General features: G+C 40.8%; 1 pseudogene; it reads left to right on the top strand.

The window, feature by feature from the left end:
- The first annotated feature begins 17,685 nt into the window (after positions 1-17,685).
- Positions 17,686-19,022, top strand: LOC136537366 (uncharacterized; annotated as a pseudogene).
- The last annotated feature ends 2,094 nt before the right edge of the window (positions 19,023-21,116 follow it).

Here is a 21,116-nt window from a genome sequence, read left to right as displayed (position 1 = left end):
ATGTGCTTACTAAGGGTACAAATGGTGTGAAAGCTAAGTTCACTTGTACACCATAGATGGGCTCAAAGAAGAGAGCTATTTGGGTGCCAAAGAGCTTGGTCACTAACCTTCAACGACCCAAGCAAGTTTGGGTACCTAAAAAGAATTGATCTTCTTTTACAGGTCAATTAGAAAGCCAGAGGAAGGCATTAGGTTCTTAATAGTAGGTGCACTCAACACATGACCGGTGATACAAAAATGTTTAACTCAATCAATACCAATGACAATGATTGTTATGATAGTATCACATTTGGTGATAATGACAAAAGCAAGGTCAAAGGGCTTGGTAAGATTATGATATCTAATGATATGAGCATATCCAATGTGTTGCTAGTAAAGAGTTTGAACTTTAATTTGCTATTCATGGCTTAATTATGTGATCTTGGATTCAAATGTATATTTGGGGTAGATGATGTAGAGATCATAAGTGTAGATGGCTCTAACTTGATCTTCAAGGGCTCTAGATATGAGAATCTATACTTGGTTGATTTCAATGCTAGTGAAGCTCAATTATCTATATGCTTGTTCACTAAGTCTAGCATGGGTTGGTTATGGCATAGAAGGCTTGGCCATGTTGGAATGAAACAATTGAATAGATTAGTCAAGCATGACTTGGTTAAAGGCTTGAAAGATATAGTGTTTGAGAAAGATAAGCTTTATAGCTCTTGCCAAGCCAGAAAACAAGTTGGAAACACCAATCCTAAGAAAAGCATGATGAGCACTAGTAAAGCATTTGAGTTATTGTAACACCCGGTTTTAAGGACAAAGCCGAATGCACATCATATGTGAGCCCTGGTAATCAAACCTCACATATAGCTACAAATGAAGGGACAATATCAATTCACAATGCTTAATATATAGCAAACTTAGCGAAAGAGATAAACTTAGAAAACAATCAACGGATAGACAACTCTGATCTCCGGGTGCAGACTTCACTCCCCTGGATCCAACTGACTGGTTGATCACAAGCCTAACTCCTTCAGACTCCAGCAGCCTGAGGTGTGGGGGAAATTGCAAGGGTGAGTCCATGTCAAACTCAGCAAATATAGCAACAAGGTAGTGCATTCCATAGCCACATGATCAAGTATAATTGAATAATAAATAGCTCAAAATAACTCAGTTAAGCATGATTTAACAAGTGCTCATCTTTGGCGTAAGAATCCCTTGGCCGCTCGTGACCGTGAGCACGGCTGATATATCAGTTTATTAAACTCTGCGCAGAGGTGTACACTTTCACTGTGAGTCACGATTTCCAAATGTACGGGTTTGCAAGGTCCAAACACCGGAAATCATATAAAGCTACTCAGAAGTTCGTCTAACCGGGAAGGGCCGCAGGGTCATCGGATATAGGAACCCCCTTCCATTAAAAGGCCGCTTCCATAGCAAGGCACAACAGGACAGAGGCTGTCCTATACCCAACTCGCAGTATCCTCTAAGCCTGCTAGAAAAGGTCTCCCAAGCAACTAGAGCCAGAGCCATATAGCCCTCACAGCTGTACTGTAAGTCCCGGATGATCACTTACAAATGAGACCTTGTGGAGAGGGAATTTAACCCTCCTGTTGTTGCTAACAAGTCATCTCTTGTGTTTATAGCATATTCATTAATCAAGCTTCAAGATCATGGTCACAGAAAGAAAACCCAAACTATACTTGCCTTAAACACCGATCCTTCGGTAAGCTTTAATCTTCAACGTTTTCTTCTTCTTCTTCTTGATCTCCAACTTCTTATAGATCACCAACGCAAAACCCATCGACTGGACAAGACCGAAAAGCACCACACAAGCATCCGAACAAGTATGCATAGCAAACATACTAGATTAGAACAATACACCAATCAATGAAAAGATTCGAAATCTAATCTACGCATTGCTACGATCACACACACGCAAAAGGCATACTAATCGGAGCTACGGTAAAACAGAAACATCTATCGAAGGATTTACGTTGGAAAGAAAACTATATGCTTTATCTATTTTAATGATCATAAAACATGTATAAGATATCTCAGGTGAATATCTAAAATTGAGTTAAGTCATTTTATACTTGAGTCATTAGATTTAGAAAACTAAGATAAACTATTCATATCTTAATTATAGTTATTTTGATATCATTTATGCAAATTAAATTTTTGACTTACAAAGATATAATAACAAGTGAGAGTATATATTCAAAACATATATAGCACGTATAAGCCCTAGCATTTATTATTTTTAAAAGGAAAACCAAAATGATGTAAGCATTACATCAATTTAGGATTTATCAATGGAATAATTAATAATGTATTAAGGAGCGGATGTGCATGTATTATTTAATCAAAATAAACTTTAACTTTTCAAATTAAAAGAACACGTAAGAGCATCTACACTATAACTGAATATGACGTGAGTTCAGCTAAACCAATTATAATCAAAACATATATTTAAATCGATATAACCAGTTTAATATTCATTTATTAAGGCCGACGTGGAAAACCTATATTGCTTTTAATTAATTTAGAAAGCTAGTTGCACATTAATTAGATTTACAATCATTTATAAAAGGCCGAAGTATATGCCTATGTTACTTTTAATTAGAAACTCAATTGCATAAGCACAAATCAAATTAATATTTAACTTATAAATTTCCAAGATGTGAGACATGTTAAAAATCGCTGCTAACACGTATCACACACTGCGATGAAACTCGTGCAATCGAATCGGGATCAAAAACCTAAATCGACTTTAATTAATCGGCGATTAATTAATTATAGGCACAATTAATATTTTAATAAAATAAATTCATAAACATGTGATCTGAAAACTAATAACGCTACTGCGTAGATCTCGACAACATGAAACTAACGCAATTGGAACGGACTGAAACAGAGCTAAAATGACGAAACGGCGAAGGATTAAAGATCAATGATAATTACCGGATGGCAATCTTGTAAATACTCCATCTTCTTCCTTGCTTCTCTTACGTACAGAGCAGTGGCCATGGGAGCCTGCTGTGATGCTCGCGGAGGAGAGGGAGGGACTCGGCCGGGGCTGGTCGGCGGCCTGCCGGGAGGGCTGCGGGCGGCGTCGGCTGTGACACAGCCACGTGTGCACGCGTCCAGAGGGACGGCGGCGGCGGTTGGCCGGCCAGGCCATGCGGCGTGCTTGCACGCACGTGCAGGGGCGACGGCGGCTACCTGGCTGTGCTCGCGAGCAGGGGCGTGGGACAGGGTGGCGCAGGGCCACAGGCCGGGACACGGGAGGGTACTGTGGTGGCGCCGGGTGGCCAGCAAGCCGAAGAAGACGATGAACATGATGTCCATGGAGGAGCTCGCCGGAAAAGAGAAAACGAAGTTAGGGAAACGACGAACGGGCACAGATTCGCGAAAAGGATGACAAGACATCGTAGAGAACGACGAGATCTACCTCGTGGTGGTGACGGTTTTCGCTGGAGACGTTCGAGGTGGCCGGAAAAGCTCGCCAAAGGTTCGCCGGAAACCTAGCTGTGGAGAACTTCGGCGTCCGATCTGTGGGGCTACGTGTGGCGGCTCGAAAAACGGGCTGTACTTCTGGAATCCTCGCGTCGAGGGCTACGCCGGCATATATATATACGTAGGGTTTGGATATTTTGGAAATCCGAGATATTTTAGTAAATATTGATTTTCGGAATTAAAATAATTACAGAAAATCGGGAATTACTATTTAGGCTCCGAAAAATATCTCTGAGCACCGAAAAATACTAGAAAAATTCCTAGGGATAGATGGAAGAATAAGGAACACAACCAAAGTGGTTTAGCTCCTGAAAAAGACTTTTGCATTGATCGAGGAAAAAGATAAAGCTCCAAGAAATATGAATTTAATTCCGAAAAAGATCGGAAAGATTCTCGGAAAGAGAGGCATCGTTCTAGCGTGTCTTAAAACCTTTTCTAAGCCTTTAGATTTTAAAAACAAGGCATCTTATCTAACTTTTGTTTTTGCAAATTTTCAAATTCTTTTTAAACCACTACTTAAAAGCAATATTTTAAAGATTGAGATTTGAATTTATTTTTCAAACCACTCATCACAAAAGTACCAATGCAACGGCATGTATGCGCAAACATATTGTTACCCTTATGTTGGATTTTAATTTAAAGAAAAATTTCTTTTACCTATGTTTTTATGAGCACAAAACTACAAAATAAATCATTTTTACTCTATTTCTAAAAGTGCAAAATTTGGGGTGTTACAATTCTACCCCCCTTAGGATGAATCTCGTCCTCGAGATTCGGAAGATGATGATCAAGACACTAGAATACACACTGCCATTGGATCTTCTTCACTTTCTCGAGTAGTTCCACCGTCTTGACAAAGATTCATCTTGACTTTTACTCCAAATAGCATACTCGTTGATCCCCAGATGTTGATAGGCCCTCTAATTAACTCTCAAGTATCCATAAACCAACTCTCTAGTACTCTTCCAATTGTTAGGCCTCTTCACTTTTCCTTTTTAACAACCTCAATGAACCGTTGCAGCTGGGTGCTAGCTTATTCTTCACACTGACACTCCATATGCTTCTCACAAAGACCACATTGGAATCCATTGAGTGACAAACTCTTGTCCTCACTAATTCCAAAATATAACACAATGCTTCTCAACATGTCTTGCTAGATTTTTTTAGTCCAAGATATCAAATCGACCACTTCATACATCCATATTCCAATTGATCCTCATGTATTACTCTCTTGGTCCAAAATAGATTCCAACTTCAAAACACTATTAACTATATATATGCTCAGGTTGAGTTGTGACTCTTAAACACAAAACTTAATCCATGGTGTCGTTCAATCTTCTTAGCATAGCTCTTCCAATTTGCTAACGGCATTGGCCACAACTTTTATTTCTTCTAAAGATAACACATACTTGTAAACCAAAAACATTTGGTTAATTGAACCCAACACTGATGTCACAATCTCAAACCAACTTACTGAAAATGTCCCTTAGATTCTTATGATTCACGTAGATATCACTCTTCATGTCCAAGTAGATAATACCACTATGCTCCACAATGGATAACTCCAGATCTCATATGTCAAATAGTCCATCTCAAGCCTCCATAGTTGACTTGATGCATAATTCACTACTTTTCTTACATAGAACACATCTATATCCTTGCCAACCGCTTTATAAAAGAAACTCTTGTGTTCAACACTATAATACCTCTAATGAACGTGTGATAGAATCTTACCATTCCGGGGAACTCTGGATCCCTCTTGCATACTTAAGCGGGTTCCAGCTCAACACATCTCTCTTGAGCGATTGTCCGTATAATTCTATCATTAGAGACATCCCACAACCAAAAAGAGAACTCCATCCAAACAAAACTCACTTAAGTTGCCAAAGAACCAACTGTAGAGGAGTCCAATCATCATATTTTCGTATGCCATCAGTGCCAACTTGTCTTGAGTTGAAGGTTGAACTCCCAAGTGATGATTGCTTGAAGCGAAGACCAATCCTGACAAAATATTTGAGCTCCTTGTAGATGATCCAACCTATTAACAATCTTGAACAAAGATCCTTGTGTCGGATAGTGATTCCTCAACCATAGGAATAACCGATACTTCCAAGTGAAGCTCTAGATTGTATGAGACCTCCATCTTGCGATTCCTTTATGCCTTGGCTACCCCCCTTAAGAACACATCAACCAGGGGCACCAAAGAATAGCTTGCATCTTCTTCTAAATGAGATAGTTATCATGATGTCGTCCTATTATCCCAAAGTGACTCATGTGCATTGGCAAAAACCAGAACCTGCAGTTCCTCGCGAGCATAAAAATAGCAGCGTAGTAAAACTAGTATAACTTCTGTTATGCAAATCCAATGAAGCTGTACTTTATACCGTTGGAAAGCTTATGAAATTCTCTACCACTTTCTTATAGAACACTTTTCCAGATTCGGCAGTTAAGTTGGTCAAACACAACACACAATAGAAACTGTCCTAGATTACAGACTGCATAGAAACTTCGGCTTGTGATGTTTATATCTCCCAAAATATATTAGCTATGATAGTGATTCCAGAGGCATATGGAAGATACAGAGGTCTAGTTGTATCCAGAAAAATTCCACAAACTTTGCACCAACCAAAATTGCGTTATGACTAGAATACCACAGACTGCTCCAGATTTCTGACAGCACAGATACATCCTCTTATGATTTTCATAACTTCATAACCTTAATAGCTATCAGGGTGATTCTTGAGGTCAGAGAAACATGTTGAAGTCTAGTATTCTCTAAAAGTTTACCATGATTTTTGATTGCCCAAGAATAGAGATATAAACCAAAGATGATAGGTTGCTCCAGAAAGATAGGATAGGGAAACAGGAGAAAACCAAAACCCAACTATCTATTCATTAATCCTTATGTCTTATGCCTATAAACTAAATGAATTTGTGGAAAATCCAAAAAATCATTGCACTCATTACAAAGATTCAAAACAAAACATAATCATAATGACAAGCCAACAAGCAATTAAGGTGCACAATTCAATCATTGACTTACACTTGCGATACTATCGTCTTCTTCATATTATGGGTAAAGATCCTATAGCTTAACTTCAAATTACGCGAGAAGGTGGTAAGACAAGATTCTAAAAACATATCAAAGCAAGGAGTAGATGGGAACAAAAAGCTTTTAAAGAAGCATCAAGGAGGGGACGAATATCAAGGGTAAGAATGTAGTAGGAAAGAAAATATCAAGGTTTATAGACCATGGATTTTTGCTGTAACTTGTAAACCTTAGAACGACCAGTTTCTACTAGGCTTGCGTCCTACAGTCAGCATTGCTCTGATACCACTTGTAACACCCGGTTTTAAGGACAAAGCCGAATGCACACCATATGTGAGCCCTGGTAATCAAACCTCACATATAGCTACAAATGAAGGGACAGTATCAATTCACAATGCTTAATATATAGCAAACTTAGCGAAAGAGATAAACTTAGAAAACAATCAACGGATAGACAACTCTGATCTCCGGGTGCAGACTTCACTCCCCTGGATCCAACTGACTGGTTGATCATAAGCCTAACTCCTTCAGACTCCAGCAGCCTGAGGTGTGGGGGAAATTGCAAGGGTGAGTCCATGTCGAACTCAGCAAATATAGCAACAAGGTAGTGCATTCCATAGCCACATGATCAAGTATAATTGAATAATAAATAGCTCAAAATAACTCAGTTAAGCATGATTTAACAAGTGCTCATCTTTGGCGTAAGAATCCCTTGGCCGCTCGTGACCGTGAGCACGGCTGATATATCAGTTTATTAAACTCTGCGCAGAGGTGTACACTTTCACTGTGAGTCATGATTTCCAAATGTACGGGTTTGCAAGGTCCAAACACCGAAAATCATATAAAGCTACTCAGAAGTTCGTCTAACCAGGAAGGGCCGCAGGGTCATCGGATATAGGAATCCCCCTTCCATTAAAAGGCCGCTTCCATAGCAAGGCACAACAGGACAGAGGCTGTCCTATACCCAACTCGCAGTATCCTCTAAGCCTGCTAGAAAAGGTCTCCCAAGCAACTAGAGCCAGAGCCATATAGCCCTCACAGCTGTACTGTAAGTCCCGGATGATCACTTACAAATGAGACCTTGTGGAGAGGGAATTTAACCCTCCTGTTGTTGCTAACAAGTCATCTCTTGTGTTTATAGCATATTCATTAATCAAGCTTCAAGATCATGGTCACAGAAAGAAAACCCAAACTATACTTGCCTTAAACACCGATCCTTCGGTAAGCTTTAATCTTTAACGTTTTCTTCTTCTTCTTCTTGATCTCCAATTTCTTATAGATCACCAACGCAAAACCCACCGACTGGACAAGACCGAAAAGCACCACACAAGCATCCGAACAAGCATGCATAGCAAACATACTAGATTAGAACAATACACCAATCAATGAAAAGATTCAAAATCTAATCTACGCATTGCTACGATCACACACACGCGAAAGGCATACTAATTGGAGCTACGGTAAAACAGAAACATCTATCGAAGGATTTGCGTTGGAAAGAAAACTATATGCTTTATCTATTTTAATGATCATAAAACATGTATAAGATATCTCAGGTGAATATCTAAAATTGAGTTAAGTCATTTTATACTTGAGTCATTAGATTTAGAAAACTAAGATAAACTATTCATATCTTAATTATAGTTATTTTGATATCATTTATGCAAATTAAATTTTTGACTTACAAAGATATAATAACAAGTGAGAGTATATATTCAAAACATATATAGCACGTATAAGCCCTAGCATTTATTATTTTTAAAAGGAAAACCAAAATGATGTAAGCATTACATCAGTTTAGGATTTATCAATGGAATAATTAATAATGTATTAAGGAGCGGATGTGCATGTATTATTTAATCAAAATAAACTTTAACTTTTCAAATTAAAAGAACACGTAAGAGCATCTACACTATAACTGAATATGACGTGAGTTCAGCTAAACCAATTATAATCAAAACATATATTTAAATCGATATAACCAGTTTAATATTCATTTATTAAGGCCGACGTGGAAAACCTATATTGCTTTTAATTAATTTAGAAAGCTAGTTGCACATTAATTAGATTTACAATCATTTATAAAAGGCCGAAGTATATGCCTATGTTACTTTTAATTAGAAACTCAATTGCATAAGCATAAATCAAATTAATATTTAACATATAAATTTCCAAGATGTGAGACATGTTAAAAATCGCTGCTAACACGTATCACACACTGCGATGAAACTCGTGCAATCGAATCGGGATCAAAAACCTAAATCGACTTTAATTAATCGGCGATTAATTAATTATAGGCACAATTAATATTTTAATAAAATAAATTCATAAACATGTGATCTGAAAACTAATAACGCTACTGCGTAGATCTCGACGACACGAAACTAACGCAATTGGAACGGACTGAAACAGAGCTAAAATGACGAAACGGCGAAGGATTAAAGATCAATGATAATTACCGGATGGCAATCTTGTAAATACTCCATCTTCTTCCTTGCTTCTCTTACGTACAGAGCAGTGGCCATGGGAGCCTGCTGTGATGCTCGCGGAGGAGAGGGAGGGACTCGGCCGGGGCTGGTCGGCGGCCTGCCGGGAGGGCTGCGGGCGGCGTCGGCTGTGACACAGCCACGTGTGCACGCGTCCAGAGGGACGGCGGCGGCGGTTGGCCGGCCAGGCCATGCGGCGTGCTTGCACGCACGTGCAGGGGCGACGGCGGCTACCTGGCTGTGCTCGCGAGCAGGGGCGTGGGACAGGGTGGCGCAGGGCCACAGGCCGGGACACGGGAGGGTACTGTGGTGGCGCCGGGTGGCCAGCAAGCCGGAGAAGACGATGAACATGATGTCCATGGAGGAGCTCGCCGGAAAAGAGAAAACGAAGTTAGGGAAACGACGAACGGGCACGGATTCGCGAAAAGGATGACAAGACGTCGTAGAGAACGACGAGATCTACCTCGTGGTGGTGACGGTTTTCGCTGGAGACGTTCGAGGTGGCCGGAAAAGCTCGCCAAAGGTTCGCCGGAAACCTAGCTGTGGAGAACTTCGGCGTCCGATCTGTGGGGCTACGTGTGGTGGCTCAAAAAACGGGCTGTACTTCTGGAATCCTCGCGTCGAGGGCTACGCCGGCATATATATATACGTAGGGTTTGGATATTTTGGAAATCCGAGATATTTTAGTAAATATTGATTTTCGGAATTAAAATAATTACAGAAAATCGGGAATTACTATTTAGGCTCCGAAAAATATCTCTGAGCACCGAAAAATACTAGAAAAATTCCTAGGGATAGATGGAAGAATAAGGAACACAACCAAAGTGGTTTAGCTCGTGAAAAAGACTTTTGCATTGATCGAGGAAAAAGATAAAGCTCCAAGAAATATGAATTTAATTCCGAAAAAGGTCGGAAAGATTCTCGGAAAGAGAGGCATCGTTCTAGCGTGTCTTAAAACCTTTTCTAAGCCTTTAGATTTTAAAAACAAGGCATCTTATCTAACTTTTGTTTTTGCAAATTTTCAAATTCTTTTTAAACCACTACTTAAAAGCAATATTTTAAAGATTGAGATTTGAATTTATTTTTCAAACCACTCATCACAAAAGTACAAATGCAACGGCATGTATGCGCAAACATATTGTTACCCTTATGTTGGATTTTAATTTAAAGAAAAATTTCTTTTACCTATGTTTTTATGAGCACAAAACTACAAAATAAATCATTTTTACTCTATTTCTAAAAGTGCAAAATTTGGGGTGTTACAGTTATTGTACATGGAATTATTTGGGCCAACTCAATACACAAGCATTAGTGGTGACAAATATGACTTTGTGATAGTGGATAATTATACTGGATACACTTGGGTATTCTTTCTAGTGGACAAAAGTAATGTGTTTGCAACATTCAAATTATTTGTCAAGGACATTCACAATGAATTTGAAACATCCATCAAGAGAGTTAGAAGTGACAATGATAGTGAGTTTAAGAACACTAAAATTGATGAATTTGGAATTAGACATTAATTCTCGGCTAAGTACACTCCAGGATCAAATGGCCTTGTTGAGAGGAAGAATAGAACACTCATTGATATGTTAAGGTCTATGTTTAGTGAGTACAATATGAGTCAATCTTTTTGGGCCGAAGCTATCAACACGGCTTGCTTTTGTAGGAATCGCCTCTATTGTCATCCATTAAAAGAGAAGACACCATATGAGCTCTTGAATGGTAGAAAGTCCAACATTGTATATTTTTTGGTCTTTGGTTGCAAATGCTACATCTTAAAGAAAGGCACTAGATTGGACACGTTTGATAAGAAATATGATAAATGATTTCTACTTGGATACTCAACTATTAGTAAAGCATATAGAGTTTGAAATTTGGATAGTGGTACTCTTGAGGAAGTTCATGATGTTGAATTTGATGAAACCAAGGATTCACAAGAAGAGAATGAGAACTTGAAAGATGTTAGAGACATTCAACTTTTAAATGCCATGAAGAACATGGATATTGGTAAATTGAGGCCTAGGCAAGTGAATGGTGATAAAGATGATCAAGTGCAAGTGCTCTCTAACTCAAATGTGCAAGATGATACAAATCAAGCTAATACAAGTGGTTCTCATGATAATGAGCAAGATCAAGTGTCTAGTCCATCATCTCAACCCAATGATCAAGCAAGGACAAGCAATCAAGTTCTAATCCTCCAATCAACTAATATTGCAAGGGATCATCCATTAGACACTATCCTTGGTGATATTTCAAGAGGTGTGCAAACTAGATCAAGATTGGCTTCATTTTGTGAGCATTTCTCATTTGTGTCATCCATTGAACCAAAGAAGATAGATGAAGTATTGAAGGATGTTGATTGGGTGAATGCTATGCATAAAGAATTGAATAACTTTATAAGAAATCAAGTATGAGAATTGATAGAGAGACCAAAGGAACACGATGTGATTGGAACCAAATGCGTCTTTAGAAACAAGCAATATCAAGATGGGATAGTAGTAAGGAACAAAGTAAGATTGGTAGCACAATGATATACACAAGTTGAAGGTATTGACTTTGGAGAAATATATGCCCTGGTTGCTAGATTGGAAGCAATTAGAATCTTATTAGCCTATGCTTGTGCCCACAACATCAAGCTCTATCAAATAGGATGTCAAGAGTGCATTTCTCAATGGTTACATCAATGAAGAAGTATATATTGAGTAACCTCCCGGTTTTGAAGATGACAAGAAGCCCGACCATGTGTATAAGTTGAAGAAGGCATTGTATGGCTTAAAGCAAGCACCTAGAGCATGGTATGAGAGATTGAGGGACTTCCTACTCTCTAAAGGGTTCATGATGGATAAGGTTAACACCACTCTTTTCACCAAGAAGATTGGTAAAGACTTATTTTTGTTGCAAATCTATGTTGATGACATAATATTTGGATCAACCAATTAAGACTTTTGTGAAGAGTTTGGAAAGATGATGGCTAATGAGTTTGAAATATCCATAATTGGAGAGTTAAGTTACTTCATTGGTCTTCAAATCAAGCAATTGAAGAATGATATATTTGTGAGTCAAGACAAGTACATCAAAAACATGCTCAAGAAGTTTGGCATGAGTGATAGCAAAGCCTATTAGTACACCAATAGGAACAAATAACAACTTGAATAGTGATGCAAGTGGTAATATGGTGGATCAAAAATTATATCAGTCTATGATTAGAAGCCTACTCTATGTGACCGCATCAAGGTCGAATGTCATATTTAGTGTATGCATGTGTGCAAGATTTTAAGCCTCACCAAGAGAAAGTCATTTGAAAGCTATAAAGAGAATATTGAGGTACTTGAAACATACACAAAATGTTGGTTTGTGGTATCCCAAAAGAGCAAAGTTTGAGCTAGTTGGTTACTCTGACTCAGATTATACCGAATGCAAGGATGAAAGGAAGAGCACCTCAGGCACATGTCAATTGTTAGGAAGATCACTTGTTTCATGGTCATCAAAGAAGTAAAATAGTGTTGCATTATCAACCGCCGAAGCCAAATATATATCCGTCGGTAGTTGTTGTGCACAAATACTTTGGATGAAGGCCATCTTGAATGACTTTGGATTCAAGTTTAAGAAAGTGTCATTGCTATGTGACAATGAGAGTGCAATCAAGTTAACCAACAATCCGGTTCAACATGCAAGAACAAAGCACATTGATGTCCACCACTATTTCATAAGAGATCACCAACAAAAAGGGAACATTTGTATTGAAAGTGTAGGCACCGAAGATCAACTTGCCGATATATTCACCAAACCATTAGATGAGAAAATGTTTTGTAAGCTAAAGAATGAGTTGAACATATTAGATTTCTCAAATATCTATTGATGCACCTCCCCACTTATATGACATGCCTCTCCTTCGAGCAATCCACGATAAAAGTTTATTGGCATGGCATACATCCTTGCTAAGGAACATGTTTAGTATATCTAGTCATTTTTTTACATTTAATAGGCTCATTTATGAAAATCAAATGATTTTGATGTTTGTATGGTACCACCATTGCTTCTATGCTTAATTTGGTCTAGTGGTAGCATATGACAAATTTATGGGCTTGTAAATCTAGTGTTTGATCTAGAAAATGAGCTATAAGTGCTTAACTCAATATGATACAAGATAACCCTTATTTGAAGGTGTGAAGAAGCTTGTCCTTGGATCAAACCAAGTTAAATATCTTTGGCAAGTGATCTCGATTGGACCAAATTTAGGAAAATGTTCCTCACACCATTGATTGACATTGATAATCTCAACCTATTTAAAATTAAACCTTTGAGGTCATTGATGACAAAGGAGGAGAAATAGTGTATAAAGATAGTGAAAAGATAACAAAGGAGGAGAAATTGAGAAATTGACATAGGGGGAGCAAGCTCATAAACTTGGTGGATGCATTTGAATGTGCATTTCATATGTTTGCTTGCATGGCATAAGTTTTAAATTTCAATATTTATGCTTGCATGGTATATGCTAGTTATAGGATTGAATGATAAAATGAAAAACTAGCATGCATAGGTCAAGAAACTAGACTTATGTTCATTTTATGGAAACTAGACCCTTATTTCTAATGTTGATCTCATGGGGTATTCTAGTTTTTGTGTATGTCTAGTTACTAATGGTGCTAAGGATGGTATATTAGTGCACTACAATTGGTATCACTGCTTCAAAGGTCCATCTCTTATACCTTAGCATCATTTGGTAGACATTGTCTCCTTTATTTCCTATCTAAGCATATGTGCAAGCTACAATCCAAACTCTTAGCACATATGTAGGAGGAGCAATTGCTACCATTTGGGATTCATGAAACTTGTCCATATCCTTTTACACATAGGTAAATATGCTTGGGCAAGCAATATGGATTCAAATAAATTTCAATTCATATCTTTGTGAAAGGGTTATCATAAATTACCAAAAAGGGGGAGATTGAAAGCTCTAGTTTGGTTTTGGTGAATTGATGAAACCCTAAGTGCTAACCTAGTTTATCAAAGTGATTATGAGATGGGTAGCACTACTCCAAGTGATGAAGCAATGGTGAAGATCATGATGATGGTGATGGCATGGTGATGATTAAATGCTTGGACTTGAAAAAGAAGAAAGAGAAAAACAAAAAACAGCAAGGCAAATTTGAAACTTGATAGGAGCTTTTTCAGTTTCGGTGATCGAGACACTTAGTGAGTATGATCACATTTAGGTTCAATAGCCATACTATTAAGAGGGGAGAAACTCGTATCGAAATGCGGTTATCAAAGTGCCACTATATGCTCTAACTCATTGTATATGCATTTAGGATCTAGTGGAGTGCTAACACCCTTGGAAACTATTTGTGAAAATATGATAACACATGTGCACAAGGTGATACATTTAGGTGGTTGGCACATTTGAGCAAGGGTAAGGAAGATAGAGTTGAAAAGGAGTTAGTCGCGCTGGTCACAGAGTGACCAGACATGTCCGAAATTGGGACCAGATGCAGTATGGTATTTTATCTAGTCTTAGGGTAGTCAGATAGAAGTGACCGGACACATCCAGAATCAAGACCAGACGTGTCCTGATATTTGGACCTGAGGTGAGCGACTAAGTGAAAGTGACCGGACACTTGATGAGTTACTTTTTAGTGTCAGGTCAAAGTGATATAGCTCGATGTAGGATTGTAGAGAGCGACCAGACCGAACACGTTCGGTGTGAACCAGCAAGTCTCAGGTTTTCAGCACAATAATTCATCGGACGCTGGGAGCATCTGGTCCGATGTGAGTGGATGTGTTCGATCAACCCAGAGCAGCTCTAGGAGCTCTCTAGACTCGACCTAATGTTGTGTCTTCTGGGTCTAGGTCGTTTTCTAACAGCGTGTCCGATCACGTAGTATTACTATGCGTAGAGATAGCCGTTGGGCGTCAATGGCTAAACAATTTGAAAGAGATGTGGCAGTCAGGCTACGACTAGACATAGCAACTGAACGCGTCCGGTCACCACATCGGACGCGTCTAGTGCACACGACCTGCACATCCGATCGTCCCACGGTCAGCGCAATAATTGAGCCAATGGCTCTATTATTTAGGGTGTCTATAAATATCGTTTGGTCGGCTCTAGCTCACTTTCTTGTCTATTTGTGTTGACATAGCAATCTTGTGAGCTTAGCCAAATCTCTCCCACTCATCTCCATCTTAGATTCATCATCTTTGTGAGATTGAGAAAGAATCCAAGTGCATTGCTTGACTGTTTGCATCTAGAAGCACTTGGTATTCGTGTTTCACTGTAGGGTTTGGCTTTGTTACTCTTGGTGGTTGCCGCCACCTAGACAGCTTGGAGCAATGAGGATCATCGAGCGGAGGTTGGTGATTGTCTCCAGCTCTGATCGTGGTGATGGTAAGGGGTTCTTGACCTTTTCCTGGTGGATAGTCAAAAGGTACTCTAGTAAATTGCTCATGGTTTGTGTGATCCTCATCTTGTATTGGTTGTGCGGTACCCTAATAAGGGTTTGGCGTGTGATGCCAATTAGTGCATGAACCTCCAAGTGAGTGAATCGCCACAACGGGGACTAGCTTACCCGCAAGCAAGTAAACCTCAGAGGAAAAATCATTGTGTCTTGATTGTCTCTTTGGTATTCATTGGTATTCACTCATTGGTCACTTGCCACAATCATATACCTCTCTACCACTCTCTTGTATTTCATTATACATTAACTTGGATAGAGCTAGTGGTAGTTAAGACTAGATAGTGTATCATTTAATTATATTACTCTCACTAGGTTGCGCATGGGTAGTATTGTGGCTCAATCGTGATGCGTCGGGCATTGTGGCTACATGGCAGTGTCTGAGAGCAAGTATACTAAGATGCTGTAAGCTAGCTAAATGATGAGGTGGAGGAGAGAGAGGAGAAGCGGGCTATAAGCTTATAGCCGGCTTAGGCATAAGAACCAAGAAACTCTGTGAGATAGATAAGTGGGCTATGTATTGATAGTGAAAAGCTAACTACTATATAGGCAGGGCTAAGAGAAGGCTACAAAGAACCTGGCTATATTATTAGCCTTGCTATGAGGAAGTTCATTGGGGTATTGTGTTGCTTGTGTGTTGCGTGGGTGACGAGGCGGGCTATGCGGCTATGCCCATATTTAGCCCAGCGGTTTGGCCGAGGCCACTGGCCAAAGAGTTGAGCTAGCGATGGATGGCATGCTGCTATCATGGGCATGACTAGTGTGGCAATGGTGGTAGTGGGATGGTCTATGGCAATAGGTGGCGCTGGGACTAGACGACACAGTGAGCATGACGGAGCTCGCTGGGGCTAACTGCTTTACCCAAGGAAAGCACAACAACACCGAAGCAACAACGAGTGGGCATGTGAGGTGACGATGATGAGCATAGAGGCCTAGATAGGATGTGGTTGGCTGGCAGAGTCATCGCTCGAGCACAGGAGGCCTATGGTGTGCAGCAGTGGTAGCCGAAGATGGCCACACCACATGGTGGCCAGTGGCCACGTGGCACGCACGACGCAGGAGAACACACATGACATGCTATGACATCCATGCTCAGCAGTGCATCAGGGCTCCTTAGCACGTGTGAATACTCATGAAACCATTCAATAGTGTCATTGTCACTCTTAAGTAAAGTTTTTATTTTTTTAAACGAAAATGCTAATAAGAAAGCGCGCACGCTATGAGGACGTCGCCCGCACACCCATGACCCACACATGCACACCCATGACTTGTCTTCAACCTTTCCCCCTCTCCGCCCTCCCTCTCTCTCTCACCGATGGCCTCCTCACGTCCGCTCGTCCAACCACCTCCCCCTACACATGGCCATGGTGGATCTAGCCATGGCGATGGCGGATCAGCCAGATCCAGCGGCAACACTGGCGGATCCACCACCAGGTCAGCCCCTCATCATCGGCATCATCCTCCTCCTCCTCCTCTTCCTGCTGTTGGATTTGGCTTTTAGGGTTTTGACAAGCTCTCTCTCCCTTCTTTTCCAACTCCGGCGGGGTATAGAATGGCCGACCAGGGAGAGGTAGGTAGGCAAGGTGGTGGGGATAGTTGATGGGCAGGTTTAGGGGAGCTGGCAGTGGTAAGGGTGGTCGGGCCAGGTCAGGGCAGGGGAGCTCTAGCCATGTTGGCAGCGGTGGTAGTGAGAGGGAGGGGAAGAAGGTGGCGTCGCGGGTGAGCTAGGGCCATAGCTCGCCAGGAGCTCCGATGAAACCTTAGCTCACTGCGGCAGGGGTGAGGGCACTAGAGTTGGTGAAGATAGCTGCTGAGTTTTTTTTGACTCAAATCTCTTGTGCTAGAGAGGTGCGCACACTGGGAGCCCAAATCATGTGCGCGCATGCTGTAGTAATCTCCTTTAAAAAACAAAAGTGTCAAAACAAGAAAATGTCACGGTCCCCATGTGAGCTACCAACTTGATCCGAGAAAGTCACTCCAAACTAGATCAATCGATCATCGTTGGTCGTTGGTCTTAGCATTGCCTTGCCTTTTGGATCCAAGGCACATCAGCTAGTAGCACCTCGCTTTCGACCCAAAGGTATCTTGTTCATCCCGAGTCTTGATCATGCAACTCCTCATGCATAGGCATAAAAATCAATTGCATCTAAAAAAGGCATAAAATCGATTGGCCTCATCATGCACCCACACCATGTCAACCTACTCAAGGGATCCTATCTCGATACTATTTGACCGCTCTATGTGCCTCGTTGCCAGAACTATCAAGAAAACAACCGACGGCGTGGGCACGAGCGAATTCACCATCAAAACATGGGATGAGATCGAATTGAGGAGGGGGATGGAAGAGGAAGAAGCCAATGGCTTCTACAGCGATGACAACACAATCGAAGAGGAAGAGCTGATGGGTGTGGTGGACTAGGTATGGGAGGGCTTGGTCTAGCTCGTCCCTGAATTCACCAAAGCCCCTAGGATCTCCACCTTATCACTTCATCTGTCGGCCACAGCCAGCAAGATCAAGGCTCAGCTAGAGGGCCTCGCTGTAGCGTGTGTCGACAAGAACCTCCTTGTCCTCTTCACTAGCCCTGATTCCCTCTACCATGCTTCATCTGGGCACTACCTGGTCTATGACAATGACGCTGACACCTTTCGTCGTCGCCCCTCGGATTGACTCTAAACAATTTAGAGAGGTATTTGGGTACTGTTCCATCTATCGTACGTCGGGGCCAAGGCAGCAATTTCACCCTAGCCATGATGGTACAATCCCATCTTTCTAGGCAGTACTCTATGTTGTTGTGGTCACCGTCCACTGACCAAGAGCGGTGGGTATAGAAGAAGGTGAACCTCCCCTTCGAGGTGCTCCAATACTTCATGATAGATGTATCTTTCACATTATTGGAATCTTGGGCATGTTGGGTCGACCTCTACTTTGGAATGGTGGCATTCAATGTGCTCTCAGATGATCAGCTACAGTTGGTGCCTCTGCCAGAGCCAAACATGAGGGAATTCCTGCCAGCGCCACGTATGTCACCGGTGGCGCACAACACCATGGGCTGCATCAATGGAGTCATCAAGTTCCTCTCCATTGATGGCTATGATGACCATGACTACCCAAAGGACAAGATCAACATGACCTCTTGGACCTTGTAGGCACCTGGCTTATGGGAGTGGAGGAAAGATGGTGATGCTGAGCTTCTTATCACGGACCTCTAGGCAGATGAGATGTTCATTGCGATTCTAGGCTTGCAGCAGTAGGTGCCCATGTGCCCTATCCTGAGCCTAAAGGAACCAAACATGGTGTCCTTGTTCTTCAGTGACATTGGCTATGTGGATGGACACGTCACGACCAAAGGTGAGCATGTGCTAAGCCTAAATATGTAGAGTAAGAAGGTCCGGTCATGGAGCAGACGCCCTCTAGGAAGAAGCTTAGAGCTCGTTCCATGTGTCATTGCAACTGAGTTTTGTGCTTACCGACAGTCCTTCTGTATGGATTATCAGGTAACTTCGAAACTACAATTGCTCATTATTTAGTTGCTTATATGAACCATATGGCTTGATTCTACCACGTTTGATTATAATAGAAGCACGGGTGGCATATACAACAGTTGTAGTAGCAAAATATGCATATGTTGATGGGTGAACATAACTTCTATTTATATATATATGACTAACAACAAACTCAAATTTCCTATCAAATCCATACCATGAGTTATCAAAGCTTGTAGGTCACCTTGTTGTATACACTACATTACCATGGCCAAAATCTATCTTGAATGAAAGTTTTGAACCTCCCAATCATTAGCGCGCCCTCATATTCGAGCTAATATAATTATTGGCATGTTAGTTTTAGACAGACCTTATGTCAAATACCCATTATCATCTAAACTTAGCATTTATGTGTACTGTATCATGCATTGTCCTCATACACCGCCTTGTTGTCCCCCTCCTATACCAGTATCATACAGTGTTCTCCTACTTCAGTGCCGACCTCCTACCTTGATGAGTATGTCGTAGATCTAGCATAGGGATGCACATGAGATGCTTAGATCTGGAGGGTGATAAATTCAATCTTTGAGTTGTAGCAGGTGAGTTCATCAAATTGGATTTGGATCCACCTCCTTTGATCTTCCTCCCTATCTGCAAATATGTGAGGTAGCTAATGGAGGGTGTGCTAGGTATGTAGTGGGCTCGGTGGCCACATGTGTTGCAAAACAGTAATGGCAGACTTGGCAATAGGGCATCCATGATGACCAACAACACCTAGCCCGATAGGATAATTTTTTTATTTTAATTGGATTTACAAAGGCAGGTCATTGTGGTAGAACCGCCCAAAATAACGTACTTACAGAGGTGCTTGTCTTCTACTAGACACTAAGCACCCCGAGAGTGAGCTATATTGGGCGGATTCCGTCGAGCACACCCAAGGGAGAGCCCGAATGATCCATATTTTTCCCTCAGGATCTAATAATGAGAATGAGTTTACTATTACTTAGTCCATTTCATACATCCAGAGTTCTTAGAAATACATTATTATAGGACCAATTCAGAGTGCGGAAATTAAATAGCGGAATAAAAAGAAACATCTATCGATAATATACAAGGATCCGTCTGTGCCCACCAGAAGAATCCTTCACACAATGGCTACTCCATAAGCTGCACCTGCAATAGGGGTAAATAAACCCTGAGTACACAATATACTCGCAAGACTTATCCGACTAGTGGGAATAATTTTCTGACTCTAAGGGATATGATAAGCTTTATGGTTTGCTGAGTTCCTTTTTATAGAAAGCAATGCTAATAGTGCATCCTTATGTATGTTTATTATTAGCAGTCATGATTATTTCATTATCTAGCCATTCTATGTAAGCACCTGTTCTACTTTCAAGCAGGAGTTGAGCAAACAGTTTCATTTCATCACCTTTCATCTTTTAGTTCTTACTACGGTGCTAGACTGTAGACAAGTCATACCAGATCGTTGGTGATTCATGAATTAATGTGCCCAGCTAGGTACCCCAAAACACACACCCCGCTTGTACCCTAGGCACAAGCAGGACCAACCCACCACTCTCCTGTCATGGGGTCCATGTCCCCATCCAAACTTGGACTCCAAGCCCCCGCTCTTAAGTCCTGGACTCAGTGCGGTGCTTAGACCTCCACCATTCTTGCCCCCAATCAGTCGGTCCAAAAAGAGTCGGAACCCACAATAAGATAGCAACGAGCCTTCCCTACGCCCATACATAAGTATATGTGTTTAGGATAATAAGTCTATGACTTGTCTAGAATCCAATGTAATGGTCGGTCCTTAACCAACACAGATAGAAAAATAGTGTAACCAAGCTATGCCCTGTTGGCCACAGGACACAACCTCTTACACCCACCAATACCCAAATCATATCCCTGTCCGGTCTCTATTTTCCTTTCACCATTTTTATCATGAGTGATAATAATAATCGCCTATTGTGAGTAACGATAGGTTACTCACGCTACCAAAATCCTGAGCATAGCAACTACTCACCCTATGCTAGTAGGACTCATAGGTAGGTATATCTATGCATGTAGTTTTCATAAAATGACTGTAACATAAATGCACATCATATATATATTCAGTGATCATTCAAAATAAGG

Source organism: Miscanthus floridulus, chromosome 2 (genome assembly GCF_019320115.1).
Source record: "Miscanthus floridulus cultivar M001 chromosome 2, ASM1932011v1, whole genome shotgun sequence".
Lineage (NCBI taxonomy): Eukaryota > Viridiplantae > Streptophyta > Magnoliopsida > Poales > Poaceae > Miscanthus > Miscanthus floridulus.
This window is presented reverse-complemented; position numbering and strand designations above follow the sequence as displayed.